Genomic DNA, 16,312 nt, shown 5'->3' with positions numbered 1-16,312 from the left:
CTTGTGACTGCATTGTTTATATCACAAGATAATCAGTATTAGGTTTTGTTATTATCGCCATAGTTACCTCTAGAACAGTCTACAACAATCGTTTTGGGGTATCAAATGTATTTCTTGGATTTCTATATATTTTTATTTTCTGTCGGTGTAAATTGAATTTTATACACAAGATGGCGCTCTATCTACTTTAGTTGAATGCCATGCTAATGATGTGATGGATACAATGGACTGAAGTAAAGAAATACTATGCTATAACACCGTGTGCTGGGCCCTCTGGCATTTGCAGTGTTATGAGAACTAGAAGACTATGGGCCCTGGTCAAAAGTAGTGCACTATATAGGGAATAGGGTACTATTTGGGACTCGTACGCAGATGTGCTTTGTACAGTTATTTATTTTTTTTTAAGTTTTTTTTTTTATAGGTGTGCATTTTGCCCACTTACTACTAGACCATTGGCGTTCCTCCAGGAGCTATACAGTAACTAGCATTTCCATCTTTTTTTTTCTTTTTTTAACATCCATCCCCAATGGATTGTTCCCAGACTTAAAGGGATAGTGCAGCGATTTTGCATCCCTTTTAATTAAGGTGATGTATTGTAGAAGAGGTAGTACTCTGTAACAATAGCAACAAATTGGATTTTGGACCCGCTGAATTGTTTCCATTTATTTATTTTACGAACACCGTTTCTTATTTAGCAGTGTGGGAACTAGCTAGGATGTTACACCTTGTTTAATATGATTCCACAAAAATGGTTCTTATTATGTATGACTGGTTTTCTCAGAGTATTATCACTACGTGTATGCCATGTATTCAGTTCAAACTTGGTAGGCTACACCTGACAAATTATAGTTTAAAAAAAGAAAAATAATAAAATATTTTTATGGCTGTTTAGTTTTTAACTTATTTTTCTTAAAATGCTATATTGTGAAAGATGTATGGCAGTGAGTGTCTGTGTATGACTATTGCATACCATGTTGCCAGCAACAATGCAGTGTGATCGAGACGTTTGTTCTTTGCATGAAACGAGACACGGTTCTCCTACCTCATGTTGTGATATAAAATATGTTTTTTTTAAGCAGAGGACACTGCATCTTTAACCGTTGATCATAATTGATATTTACTAGTAAATGACACCTGTACATGCTTTTAGCTAATACCTCAGTTGTATATCTAGTGTTCTGTTTTCTCTCCCTCCCCCCCGATCTCAGACCTTGTAAACATATCCTGTATAGCCAATGATATAAATATACCCTGTATAGACAATGAACTTGGATCAAATTCTAGTAAAGTTCTTGTAGTGTCAAAAATTGGTGTTTTAATATTATGTTCTTCTAGACACGAGACTGGTGTCACGTGTTGTCGTAGACTATCACTGATAGTTTAAATATCTTTATTATCCCTGATAAGCAATTAGATGTACATCAGTCAGTCAAAGTATATACCAATACTATAAATAAAGTACAAAAAAACATAACTATACATCAGGGATCATCAACTATACTGAACAAAAATATAAATGCAACATGCAACAATTTCTAATATTATACTTCGCAATGGCTGTGTGAAGTTGCTGGATATTGGCGAGAACTGGAACACGCTGTCGTACACGTCGATCCAGAGCATCCCAAACATGCTCAATGGGTGACATGTCGGAGTATGCAGGCCATGGAAGAACTGCGACATTTTCAGTTTCCAGGAATTGTGTACAGATCCTTGCAACACAGGCATTATCGTGCTGAAACATGAGGTGATGGCGGCGGATTAATGGCACGACAATGGGCCTCAGGATCTCATTACGGTATCTCTGTGCATTCAAATTGCCATAGATAAAATGAAATTGTGTTCGTTGTCCATAGCTTATGCCTGCCCATACCATATCCCCACCGCCACCATGGGGCACTCTGTTCACAACGTTGACATCCGCAAACCGCTCACCCACACGACACCATACACGTGGTCTGCGGTTGTGAGGCCGGTTGGACATACTGCCAAATTCTCTAAAACGACGTTGGAGGCGGCTTATGGTAGAGAAATGAACATTCAAATCTCTGGCAACAGCTCTGGTGGACATTCCTGCAGTCAGCATGCCAATTGCATGCTCCCTCAACTTGAGACATCTGTGGCATTGTGTTGTGTGACAAAACTGCACATTTTAGAGTTGCCTTTTATTGTCCCCCAGCACAAGGTGCACCTGTGTAATGATCATGCCATTTAATGAGCTTCTTGATATGCCACACCTGTCAGTTGGATAGATTATCTTGGCAAAGGAGAAATGCTCACAAACAGGGATGTAAACTAATGTGTGCATAAAATGAGAGAAATAAGCTTTTTGTGCATATGGAAAATTTCTGGCCTCTTTTTTTTATTTCAGCTCATGAAACATTGGACCAACACTTTACATGTTGCATTTTATATTTTTGTTCAGTGTAGATTCAACCATGGGACGATTTATTCTTGACCGGATGGTCAGGGGGCTGGAACATAATTTATAAATAATTTGTAACCTGCAAATTGACCGCAAGAAGCCCAAACATTAATATTTTACTAAAACAATCATTTCAAACCTTGCTTACGATCACACAGATCTCTCTATTATGCGCAGGAATACTTTGGGACAAAAATAAAACATGTTTTTTTTGCTCAGATCGTGGGGGGCCAAATTAGATCATCAGTTGAGGAACCCTGCTATATATCATAAAAATAACGAATTATATTGTATGCATCATTATTAAAAATGCAACAAGCCTACACATCAAGTAGACGGAACAAAGTGAATATACAGATATTTTTTAGTGTTCATGTTCAACAAGTTAATTGCGGCTAGAAAATAAGTGTTTATACCTAATGGATTTGAACATGGGAACTTGAGGATTTTGGGCACTGGCCAGCCTAGCTAGTATACCACAATTTCTACTAGCCTGGGTTAAAAATCTGCGATACTGGAAAATACAATTTTACCTGCATCTCAGGCTAGCGGGCTAGCTTAATTGCCATCCCTGATTTGAAACCATTTTCACCATATGATACCAGACTGTGTAGAATAGCCCACCAGAGGGGAAGTGGTATTGCGTCACATTCTGCTAACAGACACTGCCCAGACAATTGATGGATTCTGTGACTGGAGACTGAGCCTTACTCTTGCCTGAGGACATGCACTTGGGGGCTGACGCTTAAAGCTTATAGCCACAACTCACAGTCTTATTATTCTCAGAACCCAGAAACAAACCTTGCCTTGTGTAATATTTCATCTGTCACCAGTCACTTTGTGCATCTTACAGAGTGGGCCATTAGGCATCAGTCCCGGCTCATTGCGGCTGTAAGCTTTAAGCGTCAGCCCCCAAGTGCACGTCCTCGGGCAGTAGTAAGGCTCAGTCTCCAGTCACAGAATCCATCAGTAGTCACTGAGCCCTGAGCTAGCTGAGGAGCCGGGCAGCGAACACAGAACACAACCCAGAGTAGGAAGCTGTTGAGCAGGCAGAGCCAGGGAACGTTCAACCCCAGCTATCCAGGGATTCCAACCTGGAAGACTAGACACACAGGCAGGAACAGAGCCCACTCTGAGGAATATAAACACCTGACCAACCACCTCCTTTCTGACAAGCCTATCGGTGTACAGTGAAATTGCCCATAGATGCTGATCTGGGATCAGTTTGGTATTTTCCCCACTAATTGGGGGAGGGGAAGCTGGTCCTAGATCTGCACCTAGGAGAAACTTCAACCCTGAGCCCTGCCTGTCAGTGTGACAAATACAATCAATCAGCTGTACCTGAAGCTGGAGGACAGACAGACAGACAGACAGACAGGCTCATCAGGGTGTCCACCAGGGTCAGAGAGAGGGGAATAAAACCCAGGAAACTGTGGTTCAGATGGGTTCGGTGGAGGCGGAGCAGGGCCCAACCTAGCAGAGACTTCCCCCCCCCAGACCTAGCAGGATGGAGGGGATAGACACGTCCATGATGAGGCCTGGCGTCCAGACGGATCCTGGATAGGGTCAGTAGGTGGGTCATAACACAGGAGGATGCTGAGGGGAGAACGGCTCGTTATAATGGCCGGAATGGAGCAAACGGAATGGCATCAAACACCTGGAAACCATGTGTTTGATGTATCTGATACCATTCCACCGATTTCCGCTTCAGCCATTACCACAAGCCCATTCTCCCCAATTAATGTGCCACCAACCTCCTGTGGTCAGTAGTCGGTGGGTTGCCAGTTCGAATCCCATGGGACAAATTTATGTTTCAATGGATGTTCTTTGGCCGGTTATGTTATGGAGAGGTCTAGAGAGATCCACTTCTACCCCTGAGGCATTGGAGTGGTGTAGAGTCCACACTGCCACCCCAGTGGCTAGCAAGAGCTTTGTCCGACGCCTTAGATAAACACACCTGTATGGAAATACTGTATGTATTATGATCCCATTAGTAACTAAAATATATACAGTACTTTTAAAGAACAACTGCTCCTAAAAAAACAACTTCTCATTTAGAAAACAGCCTATGGCATTGATACGAGTCAAACATTTATTCTACTGTAAAAATTGACTACAAAGTGTAATTTTGGTCATAAAGTCAGTCTCGTCCAAAACTGAGTTTTGTAACTGAGTATGTCACAATGTAAATTAAGGTTGGGTTCATTTCAAGCCTGCCCACATGCCCACAGCTGGCAGCACACAAGTAATCATCAATTCGGAGTGCAGCTGTACACGACCCTATCGTAATGCCTGTGGTAAATGTAGGTTTGACTTTGGATATCCCTATAGGGGCTAGTTAGGGACCATCAGTAAATTACACAATGTACCAGAGGACGCTGTTGGGAGGAGCTATAGGAGGACAGGCTCAATGTAATGGCTGGAATGGAATCAATCGAATGGTACCAAACACAACACATGGAAACAATGTGTTCGACTCCGTTTCCTTTGATTCCATTTCAGCCATTACAATGAGCCCGTCATCTTATAGCTCCTCCCACCAGCCTCCTCTGCAATGTACATGGGCCAATATGTTAAAATTCCAATAGCTCCAAGTTTCAATAACTTTAAAACCTCAAACTATAAATTTTAGAAATGAATATACAAATATCGAAAGTATTTAATGAGAATCCCAAAGGTATACAAAATGCAAATAATGTCTCATTTGCAATGTGTAATTTATTGACGATCCCTAACTAGCTAACTAGCCCTGGAGCTAGGCTATCCAAAGTCAAACCAATTTTGCCACTGTGACACACCAGCTGGCTGAAGCTAATTGGCGAAAGCATTTGGCTAACTCTTACCACCTGCAAACACACACAAGACAGTCACATCAAATCACACTGCGAAACCAATTCACGTTTGAATTCAGTCATGACGTTTCTTAATGAAACAAACCTAAAATGAGGCCAAATCAGGAAGTTTAGCCGCCCTTTAATTTCGCCAGGTACTGCATACACCCTGAAATGAAATCAATATTAGGGTTGAGATTGAGAAACAACTGGATTGTGTCTTGAATTCAGTGGAATTCAGTTACCTCGACCAACACGTCATCAAATACATCTCCAGCAGGATGTGGTTAATCATAGTTAAAACGGAAGACAAAAGCCATTCAATTTTTTTTTATCAGTTCATTCACACCCTTGGATCCAATGAGAACCCATTTGATACAGAATATATAGGGAATAGCCTACTTCTAAGGGGTCTCTTGGATGTCTAATCTCTATACATTTCTTCTATATTTCCATCAAGCAAAGCAGAGATCCGTATTCTTTATTTTCAGTGGCTAGGTTTACATCCAATTGGCTAAGGATTTGAATGCCAATATTCTAAAATCCGCATAAAAACAATATGCACATTTTCCCACCAGATTTTTTTGCGGATAAAAGTATGTGCTTGATGATGTAGGTCACATAAAAATAACTTTTGCGGTTAAATTCCCATGTATGGAATAAAAAATACACTTAAATGGGTTTTCATCCATTTAACTCTATTGGTGGTTTTGTCACAACAAATGTTGCTGTTGCATAATATAGCGAATGTGCCCACGCTAATACAGTGCGGGTGGGCTACCTACATGATGAGATTATTATGGATAAGAGCGAGATCATTTTTATTTGTCAAATGGCTGCCAAGCATCGATCATCATGTAACCAGAATAAGACCCTCGATATTTATTGGAAAGCAGCATCAAGCTCATCACCATGCACTTTCACCACCCTGTGAAGTTCATCATAATGTATTTAATCTGTAGCCTAATAAACTGCATGCTTTCCCGAGTCGTAGCGGGAGGACTACAACATGTCATCGCGTGACTCCAATTTACTTCGATATGATGGTTATTATATAAAGTTTCTCGCATAATTAATTTGACCTACACTAACCATGTTTCCATCCACAGTTTATATGCATGTAAAGTACAGTATAAAAAAAAAAATCATGACAGTTGTGATGGAAACAAATCAAAGTCAAATCAAACTATATTTATCACATGCGCCGACTACAACAGGTGTAGACCTTACCGTGAAATGCTTACTTACAAGCCCTTAACCAACAATGCAGTGCAAGAAAGAGTTAAGAAAATATTTACCAAATAAAATAAAGTAAAAAAATAATACATGGTGGGATCTTTTTGTGTCAGTAAAATTACTCATATCAAAGTAACCTGATATGGTGTGTGGTCCTCCCACTATGACTCGGGAAACCATGCAGTTTATTAGGCTACAGATGAAATAAGGAACTCAGTCCGGCTTTAAATTTTACTCTAGAAAGTTGTAATAGTAACTTGTCAAAAATGTCCAGATCAAATCACCGTGCCTACCTAAAGCTTCCACGACACCGGCCACAGCAAAGTTTGATACTAGCCTAAATGAGATTTCATAACTTTTAAAACCATGACCAGAGACTTTCAAAGAATACAGCAAAGAGCTGCTGTTTTTATGAATTAATTCAAGTTTTACTCAGCACTGTCAACACTGTTTTTATTCAACACTATTACAAAACATAAAACACGCTTCTCTCTACTTCCACTTGCGCTGCAGCTGCAATGAATGAGTAGACAAATGTATCGATAGCCCTGCGTTTTTATTATTATTAGCAGGTCATCGTGTCTATTTTAATATCGAGGAGTATTTCACTTTCTCTGGACATAGGAACAACATAAATTTGTGCCTGAGGCAGATGCAGTGCGACTCGAATTTCGCCATCAGGTGGAAGACTGTGTCCCCTCTCTCTGGTCAGTCTCACCAGAGGAAAGGAAGGAGAGAGCAGGGACCACTAGAGGCGGACCCTCTGCTGCTCTCTCCCTCCCTCCGCTGAGACTAATGCCGTGTTCACAACAACTGGGAACTCGGAATCCTGAAATCTCCGAATTCCGACTTCAGAGCATTCAAATCAACTGGGAAGTCGAGAAAAAACAGCTCTGACTGGGAAACATCGATTTAAATGATCATCCAACTCGGAATTCCAACTCGGGAACTAGGGCCTCTTTCTAGAGCGTGTAGTGAAATGTTCCTAGCTCCAACGGTGCAGTGACTTCAGTGCTTTCAAGTCAACTGGGAACAAAATAAAATAAAAAGAGATCTGACTGGGGAAAATCGATTTAAATGGTCATCCAACTCAGAAACTCTGGCATATTTCTAGAGCTCCGACTTTCCGACCTGAAGTTCACTGAAGTCATGATTTGATCTAATTTTTTCAGAGTTCCCAGTTGTCTTGAAAGCACCATTACCATCAAACAAATCAAATCAAATGTTTTTGGTTGCATTGGCCTACACATATTTAGCAGATGTTTTTGCAGGTGTAGCGAAATGCTTGTGTTCCCAGCTCCAACAGTACAGTAATATCTAACAATACACACAAATCTCAAAGTAAAATAATGGAATTTAGAAATATTAGGACGAGCAATGTCGGAGTCCGGAGTGTGTGTATATATATATATATATATATATATACACACACACACACATACACACATACACACAGTACCAGTCAAAAGTTTGGACACACCTACTCATTCAAGGGTTTTTCTTTCTTTTTACTATTTTCTACATTGTAGAATAATAGTGAAGACATCAAAACTATGAAATAACACATATGGAATCATGTATTAACCAAAAAAGTGTTAAACAATCAAAATATAATTGTATATTTGAGATTCTTCGAAGTAGCCACCCTTTGCCTTGATGACAGCTTTGCACACTCTTGGCATTCTCTCAACCAGCTTCATGTGGAATGCTTTTCCAACAGTCTTGAAGAAGTTCCCACATATGCTGAGCACTTGTTGGCTGCTTTTCCTTCATTCTGTGGTCCAACTCATCCCAAACCATCTCAATTTGGTTGAGGTCAGGTGAATGTGGAGGCCAGGTCATCTGATGCAGCACTCCATCACTCTCCTTCTTGGTAAAATAGCCCTTACACAGCCTAGAGGTGTGTTGGGTCATTGTCCCATTGAAAAACTAATGATAGTCCCACTAAGCACAAACCAGATGGGATGGCATATTTCGCTGCAGAATGCTGTGGTAGTCATGCTGGTTAAGTGTGCCTTGAATTCAAAATAAATCACTGACAGTGTCACCAGCAAAGCACCATCACACCACCTCCTCCATGCTTCACAGTGGGAACCATCCCTACGGTAAAGCATGGTGGTGGCAGCATCATGCTGTGGAGATGTTTTTCAGCGGCAGGGACTGGGAGACTAGTCAGGGTCAAGGCAAAGATTAACAGAGCAAAGTACAGAGAGATCCTTGATGAAAACCTGCTCCAGAGCGCTCAGGACCTCAGACTGGGGCGAAGGTTCACCTTCAACAGGACAACGACCCTAAGCACACAGCCAAGACAACGCAGGAGTGGCTTCGGGACAAGTCTCTGAATGTCCTTGAGTGGCCCAGCCAGAGCCCGGACTTGAACCTGATCGAACTTCTCTGGAGAGACCTAAAAATAGCTGTGCAGCAACGCTCCCCATCCAACCTGACAGAGCTTGAGAGGATCTGCAGAGAGGAATGGGAGAAACTCCCCAAATACAGGTGTGCCAAGCTTGTACATCATACCCAAGAAGACTCAAGGCTGTAATCGCTGCCAAAGGTGCTTCAACAAAGTACTGATTAAAGTACTTACGTAAATGTAATTTTTCCGGGGGGGGGTTTTCAAATACATTTTCAAACATTTCTTGACCTGTTTTTCCATTGTCATTATGGGGTATTGTGTGTAAATTGATGAGGGAAAAAAACTATTTAATACATTTTAGAATAAGGCTGTAATGTAACAAAATGTGGAAAAAGTCAAGGGGTCTGAATAATTTCCAAATGCACTGAACGTGTTGGCTTTGGGGATGACCAGTGAGATATACCTGCTGGAGCGCATACTACAGGTGGGTGTTGCTATGGTGACCAATGAGCTAAGATAAGGCGGGGATTTGCCTAGCAGAGATTTATAGATGACCTGGAGCCATTGGGTTTGGCGACGAATATGTAGTGAGGGCCAGCCAACGACAGCATACAGGTCACAATGGTGGGTAGTATATGGGGCTTTGGTGACAAGACGGATAGCACTGTGATAGACTACATCCAATTTGCTGAGTAGAGTGTTGGAGGCTATTTTGTAAATGACATCGCCGAAGTCAAGGATTGGTAGGATAGTCAGTTTTACGAGGGCATGTTTGGCAGCATGAGTGAAGGAGGCTTTGTTGCGAAATAGGAAGCCAATTCTAGATTTAACTTTGGATTGGAGATGCTTAATGGGAGTCTGGAAGGAGAGTTTACGGTCTAACCAGACACCTAGATATTTGTAGTTGTCCACAAATTCTAAGTCAGACCTGCCGAGAGTAGTGATTCTAGTCTGGCGGGCGGGTGCAAGCAGCGTTCGATTGAAGAGCATGCATTTAGTTTTACTAGTGTTTAAGAGCAGTTGGAGGCTACGGAAGGAGTGTTGTATGGCATTGAAGCTCGTTTGGAGGTTTGTTAACACAGTGTCCAATGAAGGGCCAGATATATACAAAATGGTGTCGTCTGCGTAGAGGTGGATCTGAGAGTCACCAGCAGCAAGAGCGACCGTTGATATACACAGAGAATAGAGTCGACCCGAGAATTGAACCCTGTGGCACCCCCATAGAGACTGCCAGAGGTCCAGACAACAGGCCCTCCGATTTGACACATTGAACTCTATCTGAGAAGTAGTTGGTGAACCAGGCGAGGCAGTCATTTGAGAAACCAAGGCTATTTAGTCTGCCAATAAGAATGCGGTGATTGACCGAGTCGAATGCTTTGGCCAGGTCGATGAAGACGGCTGCACAGTACTGTCTTTTATTGATCGCGGTTATAATATCGTTTAGGACCTTGAGCGTGGCTGAGGTGCACCCATGACCAGCTCGGAAACCAGATTGCATAGCGGAGAAGGTACGGTGGGATTCGAAATGGTCGGTGATCTGTTTGTTAACTTGGCTTTCAAATACTTTCGAAAGGCAGGGCAGGATGGATATAGGTCTGTAACAGTTTGGATCTAGATTTCGGCGGCTAATTTTAGAAAGAAAGGGTCCAGATTGTCTAGCCCAGCTGATTTGTAGGGGTCCAGATTTTGCAGCTCTTTCAGAACATCAGCTATCTGAATTTGGGTGAAGGAGAGGGGGGGGGGGGGGGGGGGGGGGGGGGCATGGGCAAGTTGCAGCGGAGGGTGCAGAGCTGGTGGCCGGGTAGGGGTAGCCAGGTGGAAAGCATGGCCAGCCGTAGCAAAATGCTTATTGAAATTCTCGATTATCGTACATTTATCGGTGGTGATAGTGTTTCCTAGCCTCAGTGCAGTGGGCAGCTGGGAGGAGGTGCTCTTATTCTCCATGGACTTTACAGTGTCCCAAAACTTTTTGGAGTTAGTGCTACAGGATGCAAATTTCTGTTTGAAAAAGCTAGCCTTTGCTTTCCTAACTAATTGTGTATATTGGTTCCTGACTTCCCTGAAAAGTTGCATATCGCGGGGGCTGTTCGATGCTAATGCAGTACGCCACAGAATGTTTTTGTGCTGGTCAAGGGCAGTCAAGTCTGAACCAGGGGCTATATCTGTTCTTAGTTCTGATTTTTTTAAATGGGGCATGCTTATTTAAGATGGAGAGGAAAGCACTTTTAAAGAACAACCATGCATCCTCTACTGACGGAATGAGGTCAATATCCATCCAGGATACCCGGGCCAGGTCAATTAGAAAGGCCTGCTCGCTGAAGTGTTTTAGGGAGCGTTTGACAGTGATGAGGGGTGGTCGTTTGACCGTGGACCCATTTCGGACATAGGCAATGAGGCAGTGATTGCTGAGATCTTGGTTGAAGACAGCGGAGGTGTATTTAGAGGGTAAATTAGTCAGGATGATATCTATGAGGGTGCCCATGTTTACGGATTTAGGGTTGTACCTGGTAGGTTCCTTGATAATTTGTGTGAGATTGAGGGCATCTAGTTTAGATTGTAGGATGGCCGGGGTGTTCAGCATATCCCAGTTTAGGTCACCAAGCAGTACGAACTCTGAGGATAGATGGGGGGCAATCAATTCACAGGATGGTTGCGTACATTAAGCTTGCTAGATCAGGATGGTTCGTACGAGGCTACCAATTCGGTTCCTTTTGAGAAGTGTAAATTGGTCCAAAAAAAGTTTGATTTCACCTTGTTTTAACATTCTGTCACAGAGCACATGTTCAACTTCATAAAAACATGTTTTCCCATTTAAATACAAAAAGTACTATAGTAATGCCTATTAAGTGACAAAGTAACAGGGTTGACTATTTCATTTGAAATCATCTATAAATCCAAGTGTGACAGGGGGAATGGAAGCTTGTTGTGTGCAACAGGGATTGGCATTTGAATGCAAGCTTCACCAAAAAAATGAAATTGCTAAAACATTTCTAGCCTGTCTATCTATGAGTAACAGGCTCGACCCGCTCAGTTTTCCACCACAAAACACCAGAAAATGTTTTAACTATATGATTTTACTTTTAGATGTTCAATGTTTCTTTTGAAAATAATATTTAAAAATGAATAATTTCACCATATTAAAACGAGAGTTCAGTTCACTTAACAGGGTTGACCTTAAAGTGACACAGAGGGACATCACAAAATGCTGAATTTTTGAACTTTAACAAGCCTGTATTCATATAGAAAATCTTTATTGAATTCTCCATGTGGTCTATATTAAGGGGCACTTCATTTAATTTAACACATTTTAAAAACGCAAAAGGCACGACCCTACTGCTGTCACAGATGCATATCAGAGGTGCACCTGTCGAGTTATTTGTATAATATCAGAGTGGTTGGAAACCAGAGGGCGCATTCTAGTGGATCACTTTTGTCAAGTTGGTGACCATCTTTGATATCATTGATCACCGCCTTTCAAAGTGTGTTGCACTCTGGGGATAAAAATTGTCCGACTTGCGCCTACACGTCGACTGCATGAAAATCATGTGATCAAAGATCATTAAGTTTTGACTGCAGTCGACTGCAATTTTCTGCAGTTGTTCTACACAACCTCGTCCTGCAGCCATCGCCTGCATTGTGGGAGGCTCTATTGTCAACCAATCATTAGGGTCTTTTATTTTTTGACCCACGCGAACGTGACCGAAGACATGACTGAAACATGAACCAATTTGCCATGTAAGTGGATATGTACAAATAAATGTGATATTTGAAGCTCTCTCTCACTAATTGATTGTACAATGTGTACACAAATAATATTCAATTAGGATTTCAGTTCGTGAGTGTACGATATGGGGGTTAGATACGTTCTAAAAAAAAAACGTTTAAAAGCAATGGTAACAATGCCATGTTGATCTGGGCCTGGTTTCCCAAAAGCATCTTAAGGAGCCTTGCTGTTAAAAAAACCACATTAGTGTCTGACTTTCGGCTGTCGCAGACGCACCTCCCACGACTTAATTCCTCGACTTTCATCTACGGTCGGTTGCTTTAGCCTTACCACTCAAACGCACCCAGAGTCAGTTGCAGTGCAGTGCCTCTTGAGCCAGCAGCAGGAGATGGCATGTAGGGCAGGCGTTAACCTCTCCCCTGGGACCCCAGCCATTCCATGTATTTGATCTATTCTAGCGCTAGCACACCTGGGCCCGTATCCTTAAAGATTCTGAGAATCCTCTCAGAGAGCTCCTAACTTAACCTAAAAATTCCTTGCCAGGAGTTTTAGCTTAGAAGTGATTCCAGAACATTTTCAGTGAACTCTGAGCCAGGAATGGATGAAAAATCCTATCTTAGTGAGGAGGTGTGGTTGACCCCGTTGCTAGGTATGAGTCATCATTTCAAAAGCCGTGATTGGTTGATCCTACAAGTTTGATGAAAATGAACTTTTGGTGATAATGAGCAAAGGATGTACCCTCAAATCAATAAACATAATTATACACTCTAATCTTATGCAGACTATAATTGTAAATAATATTTCACATTCAAGAAAATATCTGGAAAATGAATAGTAAGCTGTAGGGGTTATAGCCTAACATTAGAATCTAAAATATGTGAAAACTTAAGCTCATTACACCCTGTTCAAATAATGATTTGTGTCTCATTTGCTCATATTAATATCCTAGCTGGCATATTTTGTACTTTCACTTCCATATGGACCCCATTGAAAACAAGATGGCCTATCTCAAGGGGCTGTCCTTAATGAAGTAGAAATTGCAACGTTACAACTCAGTGTGAACTTAACGAGGGTAACACAGCTCAGCTTTTAACAATGTCTGTGATTGCTGGCTGGTCTATTTATGAAGGCTTGTTAACAAATATCCTACAAACACAGAAAATGGAGAAAAAAAGGAATCGCAAGCCGAACTGGACTGAGGAGCAAGGTTTGTTGCTGGCCCAGTTGGTGAACGAACATAAAGGTATGTTACGAGGAAAATTTGGCCCAACTGTCACTAGCCAAAGCAAGAGGCGCGCCTGGGACACAATATCCCAAACAATCAATGCCTCTTTTCCACTGGTGGTGCGGACAGGTGACGATTGTGAGAAAAGGTGGTATGTGCTGCAGTCCAAGGCAAAAGATGAGATTGCAGCACACAAGCGGGAATCCTCACTCATAGGTGAGCAAAATACTATGGCCTACCACATAATCTGGCAATTTGCTCCTGCTGGCAAAGTTAATTTACATGCCTAAGTACTGTGTTCATTGACTGTTTCTTTCTAGGGGGTGGACCACCTGCAAAGCGGCTGTCCCAGGTGGCCGACACTGTCTTTCAAGTCCTGGGACACTCTGAGGTCAGTGTCACCGGGCTGCCAACAGGCATTGACACGTCAATGATGCAGGCCCTTGAAATGCAGCAAAGGTAGGACACAGGGTTATTCATATCAACAGTGTTTATTCATTGCAGAAGCCATTTCATGTGTTATCCATGCTCATTGTATTAAATTAATTTAATCAAAACAATAATTAAACTAGGCCTATGTATTTCTGTAGCATGGAGCCATCACAAGAACCGGGCCCATCAAGTTTGCCGCCTGAACCATCTGCAGCTGCTACTCAGGATAGCCCGGCGGATCAAACACCATTCCCATCCGCAGCACCTGCTCCGTCAGCATCCCTGCAGGAGAGAAGATTGCAACTCACAATTGATGTGTTTGAACAACAAAAAAAAGTCCTTTCCCTTCAGGAGGAGTACTACCGCCTTAAAATTGAACACCTAAAAAATAAACCATTTAGAGATTGTGTTCTGTGTCTTGCATTTAACAGTTGCAGGTGATGTGCAGTAAAACTGTGGTAGTTCTTAATACCATCACAAGTTCTCAAATGACATGGTTTGCCCTGTAAGGCAGTCCACTCTGGGCTAGGTTCCCCTGTGGAATGTGAATATCTTCTTCACCACCATCCTCATCGTTGTCTCCATCCTCATCCTCATCGCCATCCTCCAGAGGTTCTGCAATCTGTCTAACCTTGCAAATATTGTGTAATATTGCACAGGCTATGATGAGTTTGCTGACTTTTTCAGGCCTCAGCCGCACCTCTCTGTGGAGAACATGAAAGCGCCTCTTAAGCTGGCCTATGCCACGCTCCACCACCGCTCTTGTTGTCTTGTGGGCCCTACAATAGAATACAGACCTTTAATTATTTGATGGAAATATTGCACTACTTGGATGCTCTGACATATTGCTTGCATTTCATTTCCATGATTTTTGTATTGTTTGGCTTACCTGTTATAGTTTAGTTGGGGCCCTTGGCGTGGCTGGAGGTAAGGTGTAAGGAGCCATGGTTTGCATGGGTAGCCACTGTCCCCTAACAAGTGGCAATTAGCTGGCACATAGCGTCTCTCAAAAAGCTGTCTGATGCCACTCTCGGAGAGCATTCTCGCATCATGTGTGGAGCCTGGCCATTTAGCCACAATGTCCAAAATCTTCCAGGCCGCATTGAACACTATTTGCACATTGATGCTGTGGAAATTCTTCCTGTTAACAAAGACAGCCTCGTCCTCTGATGGCGCAATTATTCTCACATGTGTTCCATCAATTACACCCACAACGCCAGGGAATCCTGCAATGTCCATAAATGCCCTTTTATGTGTGTGTAAAGTGCGGGCATCCAGCGGGAATGAAACAAATTGTGTCACAATATTAGGTTGTGACAAAGCTGTCAGTGTTTGGGTGATGACTCTGCTGACGGAGGATTGGGACAGACCCAAGTCATCACTGCTGCATTGTTGCATTTTCCCTGTTGCCAAATACCTCAGGGTTGTGATTACTTTCTTCTCCGGTGTAATAGCGTTGTGGCGTCGAGTTGGTGAAGTAATTGCATCTCTAAGGAGATCCACCACAAACATGATTCCCGCACGATCCAATCTGTAGCGTCTCAATAATTCCCTGTCATCCAGTGTTTGCAGGACATCTCTCCTGCCTCCTCTGTTGGCCATTTTGTGCAGCTGCTTAGGGTAACTCCTAAGCCACTAAAAGTCCTCTTCCCTGCTCTTAGCAGATCTCGCCTTAGGAGCCCTTTTAAGCGCTAGGACTCTTGAGGAATAGCTTTTATATTAACTGGGATTTTCGTGTCTCTTTTAGGGGAAATTCTAAGAAAACGTCATGCCTCTGAGAATTTTCTTAGAATTTGGCCGCTAGGAGCCACTTTTTGCACAAAAATTCTTTAGAGATACGGGCCCTGATTTAACTTGCCAACTAATCGTCAAGCCCTTGGTCAGTGAAACAGGCAAGCTAGTTCAGGGCTACAATAAATGTATGAAATGCTTGGGGGTCCCTGAAGAGATGTTTGAAAACCCCTGATCTAGGGTACTGATGCCAGAAACCCTCTAGTTGGCAGCTCACTTCCTGCCAGGTTTTCCTGTCTGACTCAGGATTCGAATTTTTAATCTTATCAATCTAACAATATGTAGATAGATA

At 42.3% G+C, this 16,312-nt stretch overlaps 1 long non-coding RNA gene across 1 annotated transcript; it reads left to right on the top strand.

The window, feature by feature from the left end:
* Positions 1-14,018: 14,018 nt before the first annotated feature.
* On the top strand, positions 14,019-14,638 carry LOC311150849. The gene is made up of 2 exons (XR_014615146.1): positions 14,019-14,256; positions 14,388-14,638. It is a non-coding gene; the product is annotated as an uncharacterized lncRNA (long non-coding RNA).
* The last annotated feature ends 1,674 nt before the right edge of the window (positions 14,639-16,312 follow it).

The sequence above is a fragment of the Coregonus lavaretus genome (assembly GCF_964263955.1).
Source record: "Coregonus lavaretus genome assembly, chromosome: 23".
NCBI lineage: Eukaryota > Metazoa > Chordata > Actinopteri > Salmoniformes > Salmonidae > Coregonus > Coregonus lavaretus.
The sequence above is the reverse complement of the archived record's forward strand: the minus strand, read 5'-3'. Positions and strand labels throughout refer to the sequence as shown.